Source organism: Haemorhous mexicanus, chromosome 4 (genome assembly GCF_027477595.1).
Source record: "Haemorhous mexicanus isolate bHaeMex1 chromosome 4, bHaeMex1.pri, whole genome shotgun sequence".
Classification (NCBI taxonomy): domain Eukaryota; kingdom Metazoa; phylum Chordata; class Aves; order Passeriformes; family Fringillidae; genus Haemorhous; species Haemorhous mexicanus.
In genome coordinates, this window is record NC_082344.1 from 1,637,272 (window position 1) to 1,660,496 (window position 23,225).

The 23,225-nt window shown below is 47.8% G+C and overlaps 1 protein-coding gene across 7 annotated transcripts in view; it reads right to left on the reverse strand.

Annotated features, from left to right (window-relative positions):
- Positions 1-23,225, reverse strand: part of SHROOM3 (shroom family member 3) — a 111,506-nt gene that overhangs the window by 48,921 nt on the left and 39,360 nt on the right. For 2 of the 7 annotated variants that reach the window (XM_059843544.1, XM_059843543.1), the window contains exons 1-2: positions 20,922-21,070; positions 20,797-20,881 (exon numbers count right to left, since the gene is read on the reverse strand). The exons of 2 other annotated variants lie outside the window; for them this stretch is intronic. The gene's annotated coding sequence lies outside the window, so the exon portion shown is untranslated. Of the gene's footprint in view, positions 1-8,577; positions 8,637-20,796; positions 21,071-23,225 lie in introns of those variants that run through there. 3 more of the 7 variants (XM_059843542.1, XM_059843541.1, XM_059843539.1) reach the window with 3 other exon arrangements.

Sequence of the window (23,225 nt, forward strand, 5' to 3'; positions counted from 1 at the left end):
GCTCAACATCTCATGAGAGCTGCTGTCACTTGAGAATCGCTGTTGCAGTGAGGGGTGGTTTACACTGAATTACTGACAGAGCTCAGGGAAAACAGGAGAGAAAGACAGGTCACCAGAGCACAGAAAATATGGCCCAAAAGTAGAGACAGAAGTTTTGAATGCTGTGAGGGAAAATGAAGAAAAACGCTTCAGAAGTATGAGGAGTGTGAAGTTTCTGATCCTGGTCTAGTTTTGTCAAACTGTCCTCAGTCAGAACTGTCCCTCATGTGCCTGGACTCTGCCTCTGTGACAAGAACTCAAGCAACTGGAATTTGTTTCCTGGAAGGAAGAATATTGTTTGATCAATTGGGAAAGAAATTGCCTGAGGCTGGTCCAAATTTAATATATTTGGATCTAAAATACACTTGGGATAAGTGCAGTTATTCCAAAGTGTTGGTAAGGAGAATAATTCCATTTCCTGCACATGCTGTTTAGCAAGCAGGAACTATGCAAACCAATAAAGCCAAACCAGGAACATCAAATGCCAATTATTTAGCACTGGAACAGAACCACTGGACCACACCGCTCCCACCAATTGAGGAACTCGGTCTGAGACATTGTCAAGGTGCTGATGAGAGAAATTCACTTGCTATCCTGGGAGATCTCTCAGGAAGATCTCTGAGCCCTATCTCAGAACAGGCTGAGCTTGTTGAGGTCTCTCCCAAGAGCCAGCAGCCCGTGAGCTCCTAATTGCACCAGGCAGGAAGGAGCCTGTGGTGAAGCTGCGTCAGGCACAGCTGTAGTTACTGTTTGTGCCTGCTCCGAGGACACAGGGCTGTTCCACACAGCCATGGCTCTGTCTGCTCTGCCCTGTCATTAGTCCTCAAAGGGACACCTCACCAACGCCTTCCTGAAGTGACAGCTGCACCTACCACGTGTGAAGGCACACTTACACTAACCTCTGCTTTTTGAACTTTCAAAACCTGCCGATGAAATGTTTAGGTGCCTCAACTCCCTTGTACAGTTGGATAAAGTGTTGCTTCCCCTCTAGGAATAAAGTCATTATCTGCAAGTCAACTGGTCTCAAAAACCTTTCTGCCTGCTTCCATGCAGCAATTCCATCCATGTTTTACAGAAGTTTTGGAACTGGATATTTCCCACCTGGTATCCTCATCTGTGGCAGAGGGAAAAGCCCAGGGAGCCACTCCATATCCTAACTCTGATGCTGTGATCCCATGATGTTGCTCAGCCCGTGCTGACGTCAATTAAACCCTTGTTAACTTCCATCACTAAAACAAATTCTGGTTTATTTACATTGGAAGAGGCCAAGTCGAGGAATTTGCACTTAATGCTTATCGAGTAAACAGCAAAAGAAAAACACTTGACTCTCCAAGTGGTACAGAATGACATAACCCAGAGCTGGGTAAAACAGGTAAAAACTAACATCTTAGACATCTCAACGAAAATGCCTCGATATAAGTATGTCTAAACTAAAGCTCATGATAATTTCCTTGGGATTGTCATGAATAGGAAGTGCTTTTGAAAAGCCAAGTCAGCTATATCTTAATTCCCAGGTATTTGGTCTGCGAGGAAAGTAATTTCTTGAACAGCGATGCTTTCAGGAATTGCACAGTAATTCAAGACTACGTGACAACAGAGCTCTGAAAGAGGCATCATTTAATGGCTGAAAACAAACCCGTGCCCTCAATCTGCTCCAAAGGAGAGCGGCCACCCCGCCTAAACCAATTTGCACTAAGTATGGTGCCACTGGCAGGCACAGTGCCCTGGCAGAAAAGGAAGGTGTCCTGTAATTTCCAAAGGTCAAGATTAAATTATAAGACACTCTGTTGCTATAAAACAAGGCTGCTGCACACTGGTATCATTAGGCCCTAACTACTGGTAAGTGAAAATCCTCAGTGCCACCACAATTAATTATACACCTATGCAAAGGCAAAGAAGTTGTTTTCTAGAATTGGATCAAAAGGATTGAAAACTCAGAGTTAGGTCTGGAAAACAGATCTCTCTGCAGTCTTTTGTACATCAAGTAACTCCTGAATCTCACCCCCACACCTGGACAAACACACCAGCAGAAAAAGGAGCAAATACCATGTACTTGATAAAAATGACCAAGCACACAAAGGCAGGACTTGTCTGAGCAACACAGTGCCACCTGTGATTAATCTCCCAGGTGATATGATGCTGTTCTGATCAGCTTGTCATCATCTAAACATCAACAAGACACATTCTCACAATATGGAGTGCGACACGAAGCAGGCAGCAGAGGAGTCTGCTGAGAGCAGCATGCCCTGGCTGGGGCAGGCTGGCACTGCCTGAGAGCTGAATGCCACCTCCTGTGCCCAGCTGGTTGTGTCAGCACTACAGATCCAGCTGCGCTCACCATTCACGTCTAAAAAGAACAAGCAAACAGCACCAGAGAGAACGAGAGGTGACAGCAAAGTGCAGCGTCCCAGCTCACCGAGTCACCGAGCGTCCCATCCCTCACCAAAGCAGGCGGACAAAACACGCAGCAGTGCCTTGCTCTGCACCGCCAGCGAGGGGAGCTGAAGTTTTCCCGACAGGTGAGGAAGCAGAAGGCCCCGGTGCCCGGGTGGGGCGCGCAGTGCCACCCCGATGTCCCCATCCCGCGGAGCCCCGTACCCACCGGTGGGATGCGCTCCAGAGCGCCAGGACCTTCCTGAGGGCGTGCAGGTGGGCCTGCATGGGCAGCGCTGCCCGCAGCCCGCGGGCAGCCTTCAGCTGCGGCGGGTGCCGGGCACGCTGAGGCAGCACGGGGAGCCAGGCCAGGGGCACGGAGCGAGCAGCCAGCCCCGCTCAGCCTTTTAACAGGCAGGCTGCAGTAATGACAGAGCTCGCCAGCAGCCAGCCAGCCAGCAGTGGCTCTGGAGTAATTGCCCTCGCTGCAGGCACCGAGCTGACGAGACAAGAGCACTGCAGAGCCAGGTGACTAAAGCAGGGCAGCAACAGCAGGAGGGATGCAGGAGGGAGACGGAGCCTTCTTGTTACCCCCCAGAAAAGCACTGCCATCGTTCTGAAGCTAAGGCAGGACCCTGTGTTTCAGTGATCCTGAGCTGTCCAAGCTCAAACACACCAGCTTGCACAAAGGATTGATGGCTTAGCCCAGCTTCATCCGACACTTTTTCCAGAGCCTGAAATGATCTTAGAACGGTACAAGCTCCCATTCCTGTGTCACAGTGGAGTCACAGGTCCTTGGGAAATGACAACAAAAGGAAGCCAAGGCAATGGCAGTGGTTGTCCCTTCATTCTTGGTTTCGATCAGCTCCCTGTGTGATCCCCAACAGCCATGAAGAGAGCTCAGGAACAGATTTTACTGCCAGTTTCACAACCACACCTAGGGATGCTCTCAGCCCAGCCCTTACATCAGGACCGCGGTTGGGTAACAGCCTGATCTCTCCTGGCTCAGACACTGCCTTTCCTCCTCCAGCAATGAGAACCAGTCCTGGCAAAGCCCTGTGCTTCCTGGTGTGGAGTGATACTGCAGGACTGACTGGGGAAAAGCTGCTGTCACATGTATCCCTCTCCTCCTCCTGTGCTGCTGCTTCTCCTCTGCCCCAGGGAGAAAGGGATGAAAAAGGAGCAGTAGGATGAAATTAGTAAGGAAACGCCAGAAGAAATGAGAGAAACCACAAAGAAACACGGAGAAAGGCAGACAAGGGAATCCTTAGAGAAAAGGTCACCTAACAGAATCCCACAGGATAACCTTTCTGTGCATATTTGGGGCCATGCTATCAAATTAACCACTAAATGTCTCATAGAGAGTACATTAAAACATTGATTAAAAAGGATTTCATACCTTGTTATATTCTGAAGGATAATGCCTAAGTTAGGCATATTTGTGCCCATCCACATTAAGTTAAATAAGGGCATTTCTAATCCTGGAGGAAGCAGGAATTACTTGACCTGTTATATGGACAGTGAAGCTGAAGCACTGCTGAATTTATAGATAAAGATCTTTAAAAATCAGGTGCCTAAATTCACGGTCTGAGTTTCCAAAGCACAGAGCTGTTTGCAGCCCCCACTGACTTCAAAGAGCCAGTGTTGGCCGTTCACACAATTTTGGAAAAGCAGGAAAAAAGATAAGGATCACTTTTGATGAAAAGCTTGTGAGTCAGGGCTGGGATGGGAAACAGGGTTAAGCAAAATGAAGGCACATCACAGGCTCAGCTCCACTGCCCTGGGAGAGTGTGTGTCTGCTAAATGTATGGTTATCTTCCCATCCCCATGCATGGAGGCAGTGTCTCCTCACTGTATCAGTAACAGGAGACCAGGGCACCTCCAGCTTCGTTAACCATGTGCTGAAATCCAGCATGCTTTCTTTACAGGGCACACACACAGCAGGGCAGTGCTCTCTCTTTGATCTTCAGCCTGCTCCCTCCGGGATCACTCTGGGTGTTGAACTCCTCCGCATGTCCCAGAGAACGTGTCACCATAAAACAGGAGGACCAGAAACAAGGAAAGTACCAATAATCCCACTCCCAAACCAATATATTCACTCCACATCTCTAATTACAGACAGCCAGGACTGATCTGTAAGCCTTGTGCTGGAGACAGGAATGTTTGTAATTACACCAGGTCCCTAGACTGCCAGGTAGCCAGCTGCTCTCTCAAATTAGCCTGGTATGGTTTCTCCCTCCTCCCCAGATACTTCTCCAGAGCTGCTAATGCTGAAAGCAGCTACAGCCTGGATGAAAGATCCCCGTGGATGCCAACCAGGACCTTGTTAATGCTTCACAAGATGCTTTGCTGGATAGGGTCTCAATATTGCTAAAGAGAAATTAACATCCTCATAATAGAATTTTTCACTGAGTCAACCTACATGCAAAGTAGTTTACTCAGATGAAAAACTGTATTTTCCCTTCCCTTCATGTTGTGAAAGGGCACAGAGGTTCCCATCTAACATTCCACCTCCTTCCACCAGCAGCACAGTGAAATTCCCATTCTTTGAAGGTAATATGATTTCTGGAAAGAGGGCATGAAAGCACCTCAGCAGTCATCACTTCCAAGACACAACACAAGGAAGCACTTGTACTTAGGTTAGCCTGAAGTGCATGCCCAGGGGCCTTGCTTAAAGCAGGCCAGGGATTCCTTATGCAAGTGTTCATCCATAACTGGTGTTGAATTAAAGCCCTGTCTGTTAATTTGGCACAGTATTAGCTATGACCTTCCTGTTTCCTCGTGGCACAGATGCTGCAGAATGACCTTCAGCCACGCTGGCAGGAGCTGCCAATGTGCTGGGAAGGTTCAGGAAAGGCCAAGTCAGTGTGTATGATGGGTGTCTGACTGCTAAATGATCCTGTTCCTAATCTTTCGTGCTCCTAAGAGGAAATGAAATTTCAAGCTAAAAAGAAAATTCTTTGTTTTGAGCAGAAAATGATTATCATTTTCAGGAGGAAAGACAGTGCCACCCAACCTCTGCCATAGATCTGGGAATTGACACCACAGAGTCCTGTGCAGGTTGCTCAGTTACCAGGTTTGGTCAGGCAACACTCCTCAGGATGGAAATGGTGTTGGGCTTTTTTATTAAAGCTTGGACATGTTACTGATTATTTCCAAAGTTCAAACCTGAAGCTTTTTAACTGCTGCCAGAAGTGATGCTGGTCTTGTGAGCTGGGCTGGGAGCAGAGATGCAGCATGTCATCACCACCAGAAATGCAGTAAAAGCTAAATCAATTGACTGAGAGTATTTGGAGTGGCGTAGGTCTCTCTTGGCAAAGGCCAGACTCTCAAGGTTTTATTATGCCCTGCATATAGTGTATCAAGGGGAACACAACCATTTCCCATGTACTTGAGAGTAAATGAGAACAGAATCAGACTCCACAGTAATTGAGAACTGGTAGTGAACTTGCTCTGTAAGTCTCTCTAAGCCCCAAGCCACCCATCATGCAGACGGTATTAATTTTAAGGGGATAAATAATGCAGAGCAAAGGAAAAAAAAAAAAAATCCCACAGTCAACCCACAACATTCCAGAGCTATTTACTGTGTGGGGCTTTTTGTCATTCGATAGTTTTTTTAACAGTTTAAAACACTGTCCCCTTGATTCATGAGTTTGGTCTCCAGTGAATACCAGGAGGTTTTTACAAGACCAGCAAACACTCTGCTATTATATTATTTTAACCCCAGCTGTAGCAGTGGTGATCTGTGACAGTTTGATAGCTGCTGTATACACAGAGCCGGGGCTTGGATTTTTTTTCCTTTCCCCCTTTTGGTGAGAGCTGGGGCCAAGCCATGGCAGACAATCTTGTAACGTGCCGATTTGTTCTGCTGCCGTCTCTCACCCTCGGCTTGTCACAGGGACTTTTCAGCATGCACTAAAAAACTAATCAAAACAATCCTGCAGCGTGAAAGGTGCGGGCAGCGACTTCCTGACACTTGTCAGGAATTGCCATGGCTGGGATTTCTCATGCCCCACCACCCACCCTGACTAACCTTCATACAAAACAGGGCTCACTGCCTTCAGAAATGATTCAGGTCAGAGCAAATGTTGCTCGTGTTTTATCACCCGGGAAACTCAGAAACTTTCCAAGAATGAAGTTATGGGAGCGGGGCAGGCTGGGGAGCTCTGATGGACTGTCTCCCCTAGACAAGGAGGCCTCAGTGTCAAAGCAGCACGTCCAAGGGCAGGCAGAGCGGGGAGGAAAGCGCCCTGAGAACCTGCAGGACACTGCTTACAAACAGGTGGCTGAATGCTAAAGAAAGACATGCAGAGAGAACAAGCAGCAAGACACAGGCATGAATGGAATATATTTTACAGCCTGGCATGAGGAATTCAAGGAATTAAGAGGGTTCTTTTTTGTTTCCCAGCTTAGCAGAAATATTCAGGCTTTAATTATCATTTGTCTTGCTGATGGAACATAAATCCCCAAGAATCCCCTTCTGGGGCACTCTGCAGTCTTTGACTTACCTGACACCCAGAAAGAATTTGATTTTGTGCCTGACATCGCTGTCAGCAAAGAAGAGAAACCGGTGTTAAGAGGTTTTAGCCTCCTTTGTTGATCTTGGCTTACACAGTTTGAGGACTTCAGGCAGATTGGCATTAAACAAAAAAGTCCAATGTGCTTTTGCCCTGAATTCCAGGGTGCTACTCTGTGACAGGACTGCTGGCAGTGACCCCTCTCCCTTCCTCCAGCACATGGCCTCTGGCCCCTATATCCAAGGGCTTGATCCTGCAAGGCTGTGCCCGCTGTCCCCACACCAGCACCGGAGTAATCCAGAGCATTTCAGTGCAACTGCTCACACTCTTAAAGCTGATCATGACCTGAAAAGCTTTGCTGGATCAAACCAGAATATTTGGCACAGGGTAATTCAGGAACCACTTCTTTTGGTGAATCTTATTCTACGAGCCCTTTTGCTTGAGCAGCCCAGCAAACAGCTCCAGTAAGAGATAAAGGCAGTGAAACCAAGAGGGCAGTGATTGCCAGACTTTGGGACCAGTCAGAGCTACACTGAAGCCTAAATCATGAATTTTTGGCTTGCCCTTGGCTACATCAGTACTTGTGACTAAAGGAAACCTCCCGACCTCCAGGCCTGGAGCAGCTCTCTGAACTGCTGGGGACTCACTGCAGGATGCTGCAAGGTGAGCACTGACAAAACTTCAAAACTCTGTAGCTCAGGTTTCAAGGAAAATCTCCCTTTAATTCACCTTTGTTTCTGTTAGAGCGCAAAAGGGTTTAAAGACAATGTCAGGTGAAAGATCTGCAGGGAGTTAAAGCCCTGCTGACAGCCTGACTCTAATCCCCAGTGGTGCAGGATGTGTTTGGGTCTTGGCTCTGGAACTCTGGCTATTCCAGCCACATCCCAGGAGCTGTATTACAGCCCATTAGCTCAGGCTGTTCCCTCCACTGGGGTCACAGGAATGTGACTGAGAATAAATCTATCAGCTAGAGAGAAACCTTCTCTTTACATCTTTAAGGCCTGGTGGAGTTTAAGCACGGGATTTAAAGCAGCTCACTGTTGTTCCTGTGCCCTCTGGCACTCCACACTGAGTGCAGGAGCCAGGTTTTATAGCATAAACAAAGCAGGTTGCTAAACAATTGAGCTGACAAACTGGTTGGAAAGGTTGTGCTTCCAATCTGGCAGAGGCAAGCTGGTCCCTTGACCTCGGGAACAAATACTGCCCTTTTTTTTAGGGAAAAGATGTCCCCACCACCCTCCTGTCCTGTGCTTATGTCAGGTGTTAAAGGCAGGTGATCAGTTAGAGATCAAACCCTAGGAATCCTGCTTGGCCTAACCTTAAAACGTACAGGCTAGCAGTCAAGTCAAGGCATTTTGTTGTTTTGTTGGTTTTTTTTAATGCTGGGGTGTAACGTGGGGACAGCTCCCAAGGATCCCCTTTCCAGTCTCTACCCCATTTCCCTCTCTTACTCTAGAAGAAGGAACTAGCAAAATGTTGGGTATCTGCCTAAGGAGAAGGGCCAGAGGCAGAGCTCAGGAACTGGGAAGAGCAGCACAGCTGCACATCATCACAGTGAAATCTTCCCAAAGGCAACCAGTGTACTCCTTTCCTGGAAAACTGTTGTAAACTTTGCTCATTCCTGCCTTATGGAAGCATGACCACATACCACCTCCTTCAGCATGAGCTGTGACTGCCAGCAAGCAATCCCAGCAGCAGCTATTACACTGCACTCTTCAATTCCCTGGAGGGAAGCTGGAAAGGCAGTGACGCTGAAAAATAAAAAAAAAATAATTTGCTTCTCAACAAGCAAATTTGATCCGTAGTGAATCCAGCTTGGAATGCTAGCCCCTAAGAGCAAAGGTTGGTAAGGAACCTGAAATGTGACAATGTGCACTCCAAGCTGGCAGATTTAAACCAGAGTCATTTTCATTAAAAAGATAAGATCCTTCAGAATTCTTAGGCAGCTTATTGTAACTAGGAACCCTTGTTCATTCTTTAAAAAAAGCTATTTGTTACAAACTCATTCACACCCCCCTCCCCCCCAGAGGGGTGAGTCAGATGAAAGATGTCTGTCTGTTAAGCTCTGTGACAGAAAATATGTTAATGACTTTGAAATTAAAGCAAGACCCTCTTACGTACACCTTAACTATGAAAAAACAACACTCAGATCTCAGGCCTTTTCTTTAGGCCAAGGTGAAGCACAGCTCTGGTGCCACCCTGGAGGTGAGGGGCAGAGCTGGGGTTGCAATGGGATCTCCCATGTCTGGACTACTGCAGAGGAAGGCTGCAAGGGTCAGTGACACCACCTCTGACCAGCACAGAACTGGAGCCAGCGGTGTTTGTCACCCACCAGCACGCTTTGCAAAATGTCAGTTTTCAGAAGTGGTGTCCCACGAAATGTCACTAATAAAATAAATGTTCAGAGGCAATACACCTGTCAGCAGTAAGCAGTGACTTGCTGAATCATCCTCCCGTAATGCCTGCGGGCTGGTGCTGACTGACTGCCTGCCTGCCTGACTGCCTGATGCCATACCTGGAGATTCCTGCTGCCTGAGGGCCTGCCTTGGATTTTGCTCTGCTTTTATGGCAGCAAGCACTGCTGGTTTGTAACCCACATGTTTGAATGAGATACAACCACCTAGATAACAATGAGCAATAATTCTAAGCCAGAGTCCTGATTCCTGCATCCAGCACACCTCTCTGCAGGACATTGCTCGCTTACTTGTAAAATGTTTGGTCTTATCCCCTCACTCCAGCACTGCAGGACTAGACCTGATCCAAAGCACCCTCTGGACAGGAACCAGCTCGTGAAGTTGACCAAACCATTTGCAAAAACAGATTTAGGACATTGCAAAGGAGTTGCTCCAGCCTGCCACCTGCTAAAACTGAAACTGGGGACTGGTCATTAGCGCCAAGCACAGCTGACACTGCTGGACCAGTGTCCATTATCTGACCGTCCATCCCTCAGAGGCTCTGACAAAACTGGGACAAGGAACAAAGCACCTTTCACCCCAGAGCATGTTGTGGGTCACAAGGTCATAAGACACAGCTCAAATGAACATTTTGCTTGCTGCAAAAAGGTTCAGGGCCCTGGAAAACAGTGCTCTGCTCATGGCCCAAATCAGTGCAGGGAAGAATAAACAGGAGTGTGGGCAGCACTTAGCAGGCAGCTCAGGCCTGCAAGCTTTACTCACACAAGCAGTCCTTACTGTCTGCTTAGCCCCACTGCAGCCATGAGGGAGGGGGTGTCCATGCAGTCCTGCAGAAGGAGGAGAGCCCTTAGCCATGGAAACTGTGCTGAGATCTGCATGGGATATTTTATCAGCCACTTCTCCTGTTGGGACTTTGCCACATTTCCCAGTCCATCCCTTTGTTTCTCCTTTCTTTTCCTCTAGTGTTTGATCTTGTAAGTGAGGCAAAAGCCCTTGGAAAGGTTTCCTGATGTCCCACACACATGTCACGGGCAAGATATGCTGTGTAGCAATGTCATCATAGAATCATTTAGGCTGGAAAAGACTTCAAGATCATCAAGTCCAATCTTTGCCGGATCACCCCCTTGTCAACTAATCCATAGCACTGGGTGTCACATCCAGTTGTTTCTTTAACACTCCAGGGATGGTGACTCCACCACTTCCCTGGGTGGCCCATTTCAATGCTTGACAATCCTTTCAGTGAAGGAATTCTTCCTGAAGCCCAGGCTCTGGCTGTTCAGCTCTCTTCAAGCAGCACCACCACTCACAGTGTCAGTCAGCACTTCCTACTGCCCTCCTAAACAGCACAGGGAGAGGAAGAGGCTCTTGCTTCCCTACTTCCATCAACAGACCTGTCTGAGCTGCAACTTGCTTTTTGTGACTTCCTGGCCTTGTGTATGTAAATTACACAATGAACAAAATACCCCAAGAGACAAATGGGCAGTTGGCAGAGCAAAACTCCACATTGTTCCTCACTGGTTTTGTCTCAGCACAGCTCCCTTTTGGTTTACCCTGAAGCCATACAGGTGCCCACACCCATCCACACCCATTCCCACACCAGGAGTTGTAAAAGAGCTTCCAGCTCCCTGGCTTATGATTTATTTTCAACTGCAAAGATATAAAGCAAGGCACAATGCTGAGTTTCCCTGGGCTCTCCTTTGCAGCAGAATTGCTTTATGGTACCTCCTTTATGGTTCTTTGTCATGTGTTCTTTATTCCTGAGGAACCCTGTGAGCACTGCACTCAGAAGCGCTGCAGAATCCTCAGGGACAGCAAAATGATGGGATTAAAAGTGATTTCCAACAGAGAGCTCAAGTTAAGCAGCAAAACTTTCAGCCAAGGGACTACTGTGATGACAGGAGCAGACCAGTGTCCTATATATTCTCACACTTCAGGAGAGGTACAGGCACCTGGAGTGTCTATCACCCGTACTTCCAGAGGCACTGGAATTATGAGCCACATTTGTACTGCTCAGGGTGGCAGCCCCATCCCAGAGAGAGAATAACCACTCAGTCACTGAGGCAGAGGTGAAGCAGGAAGATGAAGGAATACTCTGGGCCCGTGAGCAGAGCCCCGTCTTCCAAGCCTTGGATGGCAGGGAGAATGATGAAGAATCTGTTCCCCTTTTTAGCTACAAAAGGCTCATTCTTGGGTGACTGCAGCTGAGGAAGGCGATGTTTTCTTTTCTAAGAAGTAGTTCTCACCATCTACTTAGCAGGAAAATCCAGGCTGCGGTTACAGCAACCAAAAGTACAAAGACATTCCTCTGAAAATTAGAGAGAAAGACCTTGTATTTTTCTTTTAATTGCCTTTTCATACCTTCAGTGGTGCGGGGTGTTTTGCAAAGTGCAGCACACATGGCAATCAAGCCTCACAACATCCCTCACCTCAGGAAGGGCTGTCACACATACTGCCTGCACAGAGAAATGGAAATACACAGCAGTAAACATCTTGCCTCTCATCCCACAGTGAATATGTGGCACAGGCAGAAATGATACCCAGGCATCCTGGCCCTCTAATAGTTGCACACCTACTAATCAGGCTTTATATGTAACTACAGGCCTTTAGTTTAATGTCGTCCATGAGGAAAGAAGGATACTGCTGATTTTTTAACAGCAGATATTAATTATCCTTTCCCTAATCTTCCACAGGGATTAAACAGTGAGGAATAATACTAGCTGCCTTACCCCCAAATTTAAATGTTGAGAGCTGAGAGTTTGTATTTTTCTTTGCCCCTAAACATTCCCCTGAAGGGCTGTTGTGTCTCTGCAGAGCACGAGGTACTCCCACATACTAACACTGCACACAGGGCTTATTGAAGGGCTCTGTTTCAGGCATACCAAAATGCCTCTGGTCCTCCACAGTGCAGAACTGGACTGTGAAAAGATGAAAGCTTGGCTCTGGATAGATGGATCAGGATAGATGCTTCCCCTCAGCCACTCACTCAGGCTAAGCTTAACCTTCACACCCTGCCATAAAAGGCAGCACAGACCTCCTTAAAACAGTCCAGGGGATTCTACCCTTTCTACACAGACACGACCACTTCTGCCTGATAAACTGGCACCCCATGTCAGCTTGTGCTTTTGTCTAATAAATAGCCAGAGCTGAAGTCACCAGGATTTGTTCCTGGAGGGGTAAGGTCACCCACTGCCTTGATTCCAGGCTTGGAGCAACATCACTTGTTCATGTCCTTACTGACATCATGAACCTTGTGCCTTTAAATGACTTCTTAAGAGCAGCAGGAAAAAGAAATGCCTGGGAGGTTCCAAAAACTCACGTCTGAAGGTTTAATAGGTTGATTTATGGGTCTGGGTCTCTCCCACTGTGGCTCTAAGTAAATGTTCAGTTAGGATTTTGTGAAGGGCTGGTGATCATTTCCTGCTTTGTCAGCTTTCCTGAACGGAGCCGCCGCTGTTCCCCTTCCAGAAACAAGGCCTCTCTGATAAGAATAACTTGAAAAACAAGAGCAGTTCAAATTCCAATAGCACTAATTCATCATTAAGCTCAAACTCCTTTGCATGCCATCATTCTAAAAAGTCTATGCCAGACAAGGAAGACGGAGCTAAAAAACACAGAATGAAAGTGCTCGGATCCTGAACGAAACGCAAATGTGCTATATTTGCACTTGGTCACTTTTTAAAAGGTCACTTTTTACCCAGCAATGTCCCAGAAGAACAAGGGAGGGGGGTTTCTCAGGTGGTGAACATAAGGCCCTTCTGAGGATTTAGCATGTGGATGTGCCAAAACGCCTTGTGCTTTCTATGAGTTCACAGCTCTGTTTCCACAGTGTGGTTATGTGTGACCTGTGAATAAAATTTTCCCTACTCTCAGCTGGGCACAATGTATGGCAGGCACATCCCAGGATGGGACATTCATCGGAAACCAAAGGACAAGGGGGCCCTGAGCTGTCCCCAGTTAGACAGAAGTCTGGGAAGTGTCACTGGGAACCGAGCCCGTGTGGATTTTGCTCAAGACCTTTTCTCACAAAAGCTGTTTTTTGAAATGTCACAGGGAACCTCAAACGTCCTGGAATTTACCAGCATCATCCAAGAGGCACTTGGAAGTGTAAATAAAGTAGCTGTGCACTTAGTCCTGGCTCCCAGCATGTAACCCCTGTGTAGGAACAAACGTTGTCAGCTCTGATAAGGACGTGGGCTGGTTACACAAAGGTGAGTGGCCCCACAGACGCACGCTATGAACCAAAGGAACTTCTCAATTATACTCCTGTATAATCCAAGCCTAAAGCAATCCAAATCTACCACACTCCGAGGAGTTTGGTTTGGATACACTGGGTACAGGCATGGGTCTTTGGAGACGCCTCATGTTGACTTTTAAGACCAGGCCAACATGTGGCCTCTAAAACCCAGACATGAAATTGAACAAGTGCTCCTCCATGAATGCCTGAAGAAGCTGCATATCCCAACCAATTCAGGACAGCCGCAGCTGAAGTGATGCCAACAGTGCATTTGAAATACAAAAAGATAAATAACCTGAAGGACAAGTGATCACAGGTAAAAGAGGTGTGAAAAAAGGCATGGGAAAAGGTACAGAGCAAACTGGTGAGCTGTTGCTAACCTTTCCAAAGAGAAATCACTCTAACTAAATTAATTTTAAAAGCCACATCTTTTTCTCTGATGCCCAAATATCCAAGACCAAAAAATGACACTAGGGCTTTCCTGGCTGCACCTGAAATGCCCCATCACAGTACTCTCCTCGAGGTGCTCCAGGGGAACTGGAAAAACAGCAAAGAAATGGCAACATGAAATCAAAAGCTGAGAATTATTCACACTAAATTGTCTCCCCTCAGTTGTCAGTCCCTACCTCCTGCTCCAGCAAAGCCGAGTCAAAAACTGCCCTGGAAACAAACCCCTCCTTTTGTTCTCTGAAGACTAGAAGTCTTTTTATATTTAAATGAAAATCTGTCAAACTAATTATGTGAATATGTAATGGTCTCATTTTGTACTCATTAGAGAACATGGTAATGGCCATAAATTCCTCTGACGGAGCGTGTATGTGTGAACATGAATGTCTGGTAACGTCTCATAACCTTCAGGCTGGACCACGGCTTTTGTCTCCGGGTTAGACCTCGTGAGACAAACAAAAGCCCCAGTATTGCTTAAATTAGATGCAAAGTGCTGTGTTACAGCAATATGATAAGCATGATTCTTGTGCACACAAACAGCCCAGGGGAGCGCAGGGACCGTTCCCACCGTGGTGACAGAGACGTGGCCCCCGTGTCGGTCGGTGACGTGGGCCATTGTCCCGGGCCATGTACAATTTTCTGCCTCGGGATAAATAGGCAGTACAGCTGTTGCCGTGGGTTGCTTTGAATGTCCCGTCAGGAGAACTTCAATGGGATGTGGCATTCCTGGCATTTTTTTGGTGCTTTTGATATCCATAGATAAAGAGAAGAAATAAATATGGACAAGGAGCACTGAAATAAATGTTATGTATTATATCTCATTCATAATTGACATTCTTCTTTCATTCATTTCTGTTTATCTTCACGTACTGATGACGGATAACTTTTGAAATAAAACTGGGTTGGCATTAAAATGGATCCCAGTGTGAATTTAACAGATGCTAGGAAAAAAAATTGACATCAAAGACTATCCAATGCAACATACTGGAGCTGAGGCAGAAAATAGTGAAGAACATTGACAATTCTGGAGATGTGTTGCAGTGTAGGAACAGCAACAACAGCAGCAACATTTTATAGGGAGAAGTGGGTTCCTGGGCAGGATGAGGCAGAAGACACAGACTTGACTCATCAGACTCAAGCCTGCATTCCCGGTTGTGTTTTGAAATGTTATTCTGAATAGTACAAAGAACAAACTGTGATAAACACTGAAGAGAGAGAGAATGAGACTGAACCTTAACAGCCCTCAGTCATCTACAGCCTTCCTTTGCTGGTCCCACTGTCCAAAACCAAAACCACCCAACTCGGCTTCTTTCCCTTCCAGCTGGAGGATTGTGGGAGCATCCGTGCCTGGATCAAGGATCTTATTCTACATTAGAACAGCTTTCAAGTAGAGAGCACAGCAAAGACACAACCTGACACTGAGGTGCAGTTAAATGGAGCCAGAGTTTGTGACTGCTCAGAGCATCCCTCCACAGCTGGCTCTTGCCCTTTGCTTTTTCCAGGCAAAAACCCAACTGCCTTGTGCCTGCGGCTCAGGCTGGCAGCTCACAGTCCCCTGTCCCCAGCAGCTGTGCAAGAGTTCCTGGGGAGAGAGAAGAGGCTAAAGAGGAAGAGAGCACTGCAGAACTGTAAGAATACTCGTACTGGTTCAGTGAAGAACTAAACGTGGCTAAAGACACCAAGTGCTTGATGTTAATTGCTGTTTTCCCCACCCCACTCCCCATGGCTTTTTGGGGGTCATTTACTGGGAAGGATGGCTGCAAAGAGCATGGCTATGACTGAGTAAGCTCCTGATTAAAGCCCAGTTCTCTGGTTGCAGCAGCACTGCCGTTTTCCCTGAATGAGATCAAAAGTAAGAGATAAAACATATGAGGAGGTGAAAGGCTAATGGCTCCTGAAAATAGTTCAGTGGTGATAGGACCGAGATTATTTCTTCGAACAACATTTCTCTCATTAAAAGCAGGTAGGTATCAGATTTTAATGACTTGTTTTTTCCCATCTGGGTAGGGCCAGAAAGACTTGACTCCCCTGTTCTCCACAGCCGTCTTTCAGAAGAAATGCTTTACCTGCCTTCTTATCATGGTTAAATGATACCCATGCTTGAAAGCAGGATTTCTATCCGTCCCCACAACCTTGGGCAAATATTCCTGGTTCTCAGAGAGCTGACAGGAAGGCAAATCCCCTACTGCAAACTGACAGCTGTCAAGTGATAATAAATACCTGCAATAGGGAGAGTTTTATCCCTCTTCCCTGTACATATCAGCTTTCACTGAAATTATACCCTGCTCCCTGTGATCAAGCCACTGTAGCTGTGTGCCCAGCTTCAAACACAGCCCTGAGCAATGGGGGGGAAACTACTGAGTTTCCTCCCCTCTCCTCTTCACGACATCTCCCTTCAAAGGGCATCAAACTGCCAGTTCTGTGATTCCCTCTTGTCCATGGGGGCTTCTCTGCAAATGTTGGTATTTGTTGCATGCTGTTGAAACATTCATGTAAATTTGCAACTTACAAGTCCTCATCTTAAAGGAATTGAAACACTTAAAAACAATCCACTTTGCTGAGTCACAGCGAGAGGTTGAGCAATGTGCAGGAATGAGGCCTCAGCTGCTTGACAGGAGGAAAAAAAGGTTAAGGTATGGGGAGAAAAGAAATCTGCATTTCAGAAGGGAACTTCCAGAGGAAAGGAAGGAGTAAAACCATTCAGACAGACTGACAGACAGTCTGTTCCTGCCCCTGCTGACAGAATAAAGGCTCTTTCAGCACTAACCCTTCCCCATGGCGCTCCACCTCACACTGGTGAACAGGAGACAGAGCTCTTATGTGGCAAAATCTTCCCTGGAACACAAGTTGGCATCTCTCAGTACCACCAGTGATGCTGAGCTACCTGTAACCTCAGAGAATCCAGTCCCACCACTTCATGATGCAGCAAAATCCCTGAGCCACGACAGAAGAGCTCTGGGGCCAGAAGAAAATGATGGGCACAACAAAATCAGTCCTCTGGGATTATTTACATCACTTATAATCTTGGTATTTGTAATAACAAGGCAGAAGTGATCTCTGTTTCATTGAGGACAATGAAGTGGTTGTACATCCACTGGAGATTTTACTGACCTCATGGCAAACACAGGTTCACACTTGATTTGAATAGAACAAGATTTTGGCAATTAACAATAAATTACACACATGGGCTCACGTCCTGGCACAGAAAGGAAAACGCCTCCCCAAACCAAACACAAGCTGAGCTCTACAAGGCCCTTTCTCCTTCAGCAGGCATCACTCCGGAGCAGGAATCCCAGCCCCGTTCCCGCTTATTCATGAGTGTGCGCATGCAGGAGCGGGGAAGAGGCTCGGGAAGAATTCTTTACGAAAAAAAAGCAGCAGCCCCATTCCTGAGCCGCTGTTGCTATGGGCCCGCGGGGCTCACAACAGATGGCAGGAGAGCCATCCCTGCGCCCGGCTCTGAAGCTGTCCACTCAAGCATGCCATTCGCATTCCCCGCATTCCGGCGGGACGCGGCCCCGGCGCAGGGCGGCCGGTCCCCGGGACACCGCGCCGCCCGCTCCTCTCCTCTCCCCGAGCTGCCCGCGCCGAGCCGCGGGGCCCGCAAGTGAGAGGCAGCGGGACCACAAATGCTGTCCGGATACGGGATTCCGGTACTTGGAGAGTTTCACTGACTGGGAAAATGTGGTTTGCTACCGGAGGCTTAGTCCTGGACATTGTCTGTTCCTGGGTCCTTGTAGTGGTCTGATTGGGAGTGAGAAACAGCACCGAAGGGCCTGATCCAGACCGTGATGCAGGGCTGGGCATCTTCCTGCTCCCTGGATGGAGGGGGCAGCACCCTCCAGGATAAGGGCTTGGGGTGGGGAGGCTGGACCGAAGCAGAGACAGACATCCTCTTAGCTGCAAAGACATCATGGCATCCTAACCACTTGAGGGGAACACAGTTCAGAGCCAAGGCCACGGCCAGAAAGGATTCACAGTCCAACAGGTATTACAAACAGCTGAGAAGTGTGAGAGAAAGTGAGCAGAGAGAAACCAACGTAAGGAAGGACTAGGAGAAGTGGCAGGTGAGGAAAAGTATTATTTAAGAAGCAGAGGCGTCCAAGTGTATAGAAAAGGGACACCAAATGCAGCAGCCAAAGACTTCAGGTACAGGTTTCTGCCGTGCTGCTCCATCTAGGCTAGAACAGCAAGATGACTTGCAAGACCCCCCAAAGTATGCAAAACCTCGTTGAGGGTTGAACTCCCCATTCTCGGGGAGTTCATGGTCTCAGACTTCCTCTTTTGTGCCCTGCAAATCCCGCCTGGGAACCAAAGCGTGCCTCTGACTCCCAGCAAAGCTCTCCCAGCTCCCAGGGCACAGCCAGGCTAAGGAAAATGCACCCTGGCTCCCGTTGGACTCTTAATGGCAGCGTTCTGGTCTCCTTCACCCAAACAACAGAGCCGGGCTGGCTCGGCAGTGAGGAATCTGAATGCGATTTGCCTGTCGCTTGCTGATCACACAGGACGGGGCTAATTTGCATTTGGCCTCCGGAGTCACCGGGTTTTCCTTTTCCTGGGGGTGTTACAGCAAGGATGATGGAGACAAAGGGGCAGATGCTGTGGGCTGGCCGTGTGCAGCTGGCCATCGCATTGTGCCGAGCTGCAGGGCTGCTCCGAGGCAGCCTGGGAAATGTGCTCCCTGCTCCCAGGCAGGCTCAGCCCAAAGCCAGCGCCACTCTCCTTCAGGGACGGGACTCGCCTGACCCTCCTAAATGCCGTCCTCCCAGAGCACCGGGGATAGTGCTATTTTCTAGTTTCTTTCCAATGCAGACATGGAGCAAGCCTTAAGCTGGAGGAAAGAATCGGACTTCTGCTAAAAGTCATTTGGGTGGCTGCATGTGCAGTCTTTTCTGTGCAGGCATGCAGGAAATTCTCCCTCCCTCTCACACACACAATGGTTTAGATTTGGTATTTACGAGCTTAAGTTCGAAATAAAGGAGGAATGAAGTTTCCAGGTGGCTCTTTCTTTCTTTAATCTTTGTTATGTTTCTCCCTCCCTGTCTTTTCTATCAGTCTTTAATCAAATTCCTGCTGTTACTTTTATTGAACAAAGGAGATGCTGGCACAGACCTGAGTGCCTCTGTACATGGGTTGCCCTCTAAAAGCCAAGTTGCTACGATTTATTACTAAATGGTCCCTGCAGGCTGTAATTTATGAAAGGCAGAAAGAATGTCCAAGCTTTGGCAACTGAGGTAAATGCTAATATCTGGTAATTCTTCAGCCACTTGGGTTTCTATGAGGTGTTGCCTTTAGCCCTTTGAAGTCATCCAAAAGACTTCACTTTAACACAATACAGAACACCAGAGAAAACAGTAGCATCAGCCTGAGATGAATTTTTTCAATTTGCTTGAAGGAGGCGACCACCCAATCGCTTTAATTCAGGCATCTCTTCAAATTTCAGATGGGAAGTTCCTCTCATTGCTGCAGCCTGGGAACATGCTCACCCCTGTAGGCATCAGGCCAGGCATCAGGGTGGTGGGATCTGTGCTGTGAAACCACCTCTTCCTTCATGCTCTGGGTCCTTGGCAGCTCCACTGCCTCAGGAATCTTTAGGGATACTCCCAAGCCCACTAGTTTTGCGCCAGTATTTCACTAGCACCACTACAACCACTACAACCTGCACTGCCAACTTTCCCTAAGCACAGTGGATCACCACAGTTTAGATGAAAAACCAGTTACAATTTCCCTGGAAGTGCACAGCTAAAGCTTTGGCCCATACTCAAAGATAAAACAATCCCAAACAAACTTCAAATTAAAAATATCCTAATAGCAATGAAGCAGCTAATGAGTTTCAAGATTAGTTAATGGGTTTACTAAAGGAGTTCATGTGTCAGGAAATACTCAAAATCAAATCCAAGTTCAATGAACTTAGTTTTATGATTCATGACCAATCCAGAAGGGCGGATAGGTGTGGGTACAATATACAACAGGTCTCCAAAGAAGGCAAATTTGTGTGGGCCCAACTGCAGCTACAGTGATTGCCAGCACTGGACCTGTACCAATTGCCATCTCTCATGAACCAGCCTCCTTCACATTGTCTCTCTGCTCCCTGCAAAGCTGCCATATTGACAAAACAAGAGTACATCCCAGATTGTGGGGCTGGTCCATCTCTGTCCAACAGTGACGTAAAGCTTGTGCCTGGTTTGCCACCCACTTCGAATGACTCTCAATTTATCCAAGGTGAAGGCCAAGAAGAGTGCCACAAACTTGAGCATGGATTCTTCCCGACTATAAAACTGCAAACTGCACCCTACAAATCATGGTGTGGACGTGAGTCAGAGCCCCTGCTCGTGAAGACTCAGCGTCCCAAGTCCCTGGTATTGATAACACCTTTGGACATCGAGGGTGGGAATACTAAAAGGCTGCACAGCTCTGGTGGCTCTCCCAAGTTCACCTCTCCTGTGAGCTCCTGGCACTTTTCTAGCCTAAAGTCTGAAAGTTTTGCTTAGATTGCCCAACAGCCTCCCAGTGACAGACCCTGAGCGTCGGCACGGCACCCAGCTCCCCGTTAGCTGGGAGCTCGCTTAAAACAGCGCCCGAAAAATGCCCCCCGGCACTGCATGAACACTCATTTGCTGTCAACTTTGCGATGCCCGTGAGGTTTAGGACGGAGAGAGTCCCCAAGACTCCCGCCCTCCGGTGTGCCCAGCCCCGCGGCGCGGTGCAGCTGCCGGCCGGGCACGGAGCCGCGCCCGGCTGGCTGTGCCGTGGCCGCGCAGAGGCCGCTTACCTTGGGAGCCCCCGGAGGCAGGCTCGGGATCCCCATCCTGCCCGAGGGGAGCGCGGGCCGGGAGCGGGAAGGAAGGGCAGCAGAGGGGAAGGGAAGGGAAGGGAAGGGAAGGGAAGGGAAGGGAAGGGAAGGGAAGGGAAGGGAAGGGCAGCAGCGCCTGGGAGCGCGGAGCCGCGGCGCGCAGGCAGCGCGATAACGAGCTGCGGTACAGGTGCTGTGCGCGCAGGCACCTCGGCACCAACCCCGCAGGAAAAAGCAGGAGGTTCGCTCGGCACAGGCAGCTCGGATTACTGCCCTCCTACCCGGCAGTCGTCAGCAGGCCTGACAGACAGGAGCAGAGACCGTGAGGAAAGGGGGAATGTGCTGAGTGAAAGTGCCAGTCAGCTCTGCCCCGGCTCCCCGCAGGTTTGGGCTTGGCCCCTCTTATAATTAACACAGGGCTTTGCGGGGAGAGAGGGGAAAAGAAACTATATCCAAGAAAAAAGTGTTTTCAGCCAGCCAGGAACGATCTATTGTTTCTCTCAAAGTTCACCCCTCAAATTGCTAATGAAAAATGTAATTGGGATAAGGGTGGGGGATTAAAACGATGGAGGAGAGGCGTAGCAGGGATGTTGGTCCCTGTTGCTCACTGGCCCCTAAGTTGGAGCTCAGCAATCGACTTCAGGCCTGAAAAAGATGCCACAGGAGAAGGCTGTGGACGCTGCATGAAGTCCATGGAAATTATCCCAGAAAAGCACACGGCCCTCAACCCCCTGGACCCATCCTGCTACAGAGGAAGTCAACCTAATGCAGCCAGGGAGCTTCAGATGCTCTATACCACCCAGGCTGCCTTAACATCCGAGAGAAAGCTGAAAACATACATTAAATATACATGAAATATATTAAATTGACATGCTTTTCCTACCAGGAGCAAAACGGTTCATTTCAGGCCAAACAGAACACACAACTGCATTTCAATTTAACCCTGAAGAGTTCTCTTTTCTAGCCCTGCTCTAAAATCAAAATATTCACAATCTCACCCATACTTTTCACCACATTTTCTCTACTCCAATGTCCCCTTGACTTCAAGTAAAGGGAATACATTATCCTTTTCCACATAGTTACCTTCTTGAATGCCTCCAGTCAACCCGACATTTCACCTGACAATAGTAATCATTTTTAAAAGCCTGGGAAACACAAAAGCCCCAGTGGTAACTCTGAGCTAAGTCTCTTTACAGCTCCTGCAACATGTATTTTTTAACCACTATTTCTGATTTTCATTTCCTCAGGCATTCTCAATAGGAAAAAAAAAAGTTATGGTTTATTATGCAGGTATAACCTACCTAAAAATGTTTTATATATATGCACTGAATACCAGCCCTGCCTCCCTTCTAATGCCAAAGTCAGTCAGGAAGCTGAAGAAAGGGGGATTAGGATAAAACCAGTTCTATATTCTTTGTCCATCTGTGTTTGGGTGAGTTATTCAGGCTGCTCTGCACTACACACAGGAAGAGTTGTGCATATAAAAGACCATTTGATACTGTCTGTGCAGTGTCTGCTCTTCATTGTTCTTTTGCCTGAGATATTCCATGTATCCAGCCCTAAGGGAGAAGCAATACCAAGGGATTTGGATGACCTGTACAAGCCCATTCATAAAAAACGTAAAGGAGTTACAGTAATCACTACACCCTAACATCTGTTTTGCTGAAGTAAATCCAGGCAAACACAATTTATATCAGTAGGATTACATCCGTGTTCATTAACCTCTCCTGACCTCACCTCCCTTTCAGAGCAAACCTTGGACCAAGCAGGAAAAGCAAGGAAAAGATTTTGTGAAACGATTTTATATTAGTAGCTGAGCAACTAAATATTTAACCTGGCTGTGGCTGTGTACACATGTACATCTGTCCACATCAATGCCACCCAACCAAGAAACCCCTTATAAATCTGTGCTTATAGTCAGCTCCCATGCAACTGCAGCACCTTTACAGCACAGGGATGATGTAATGCAGCTATTCTCAGCTTTCCCTGCAGCTGCCCAGTGAGGCTGTCACCCTGCACCCCTCTGCACCTGGACAGGTAACCAGAAGCCCTGTCCAGTCCAAGTATTTGCCCTGTGGACTAAAGGTCATCCCCACACCATCCCAGATAGTGAACAATGCACGGAGTGCTGGGAGAACACATCCTTGTTTGTCTGAGTTTTCCTACTTTTGTGATCTGATCCAGCTCCAACCTAATCCTTGGGAAATTGCAAATAAAGGAGATTCACGCTGTAAATGTACTTTGTAGGGCACTGGCAGAGATTTCCCAGCTTTTCCAGAGCCACTTGCTGACAAATCCAACCCCAGGCTGATTATTGCCTGAAGAAGGCAAACTAATCCATAGGCACAGGGTGAGAGGAGCAGCCAACTGGAATGGCAGTGGCTGGAAATTCCTGGGTTCCTAATGCA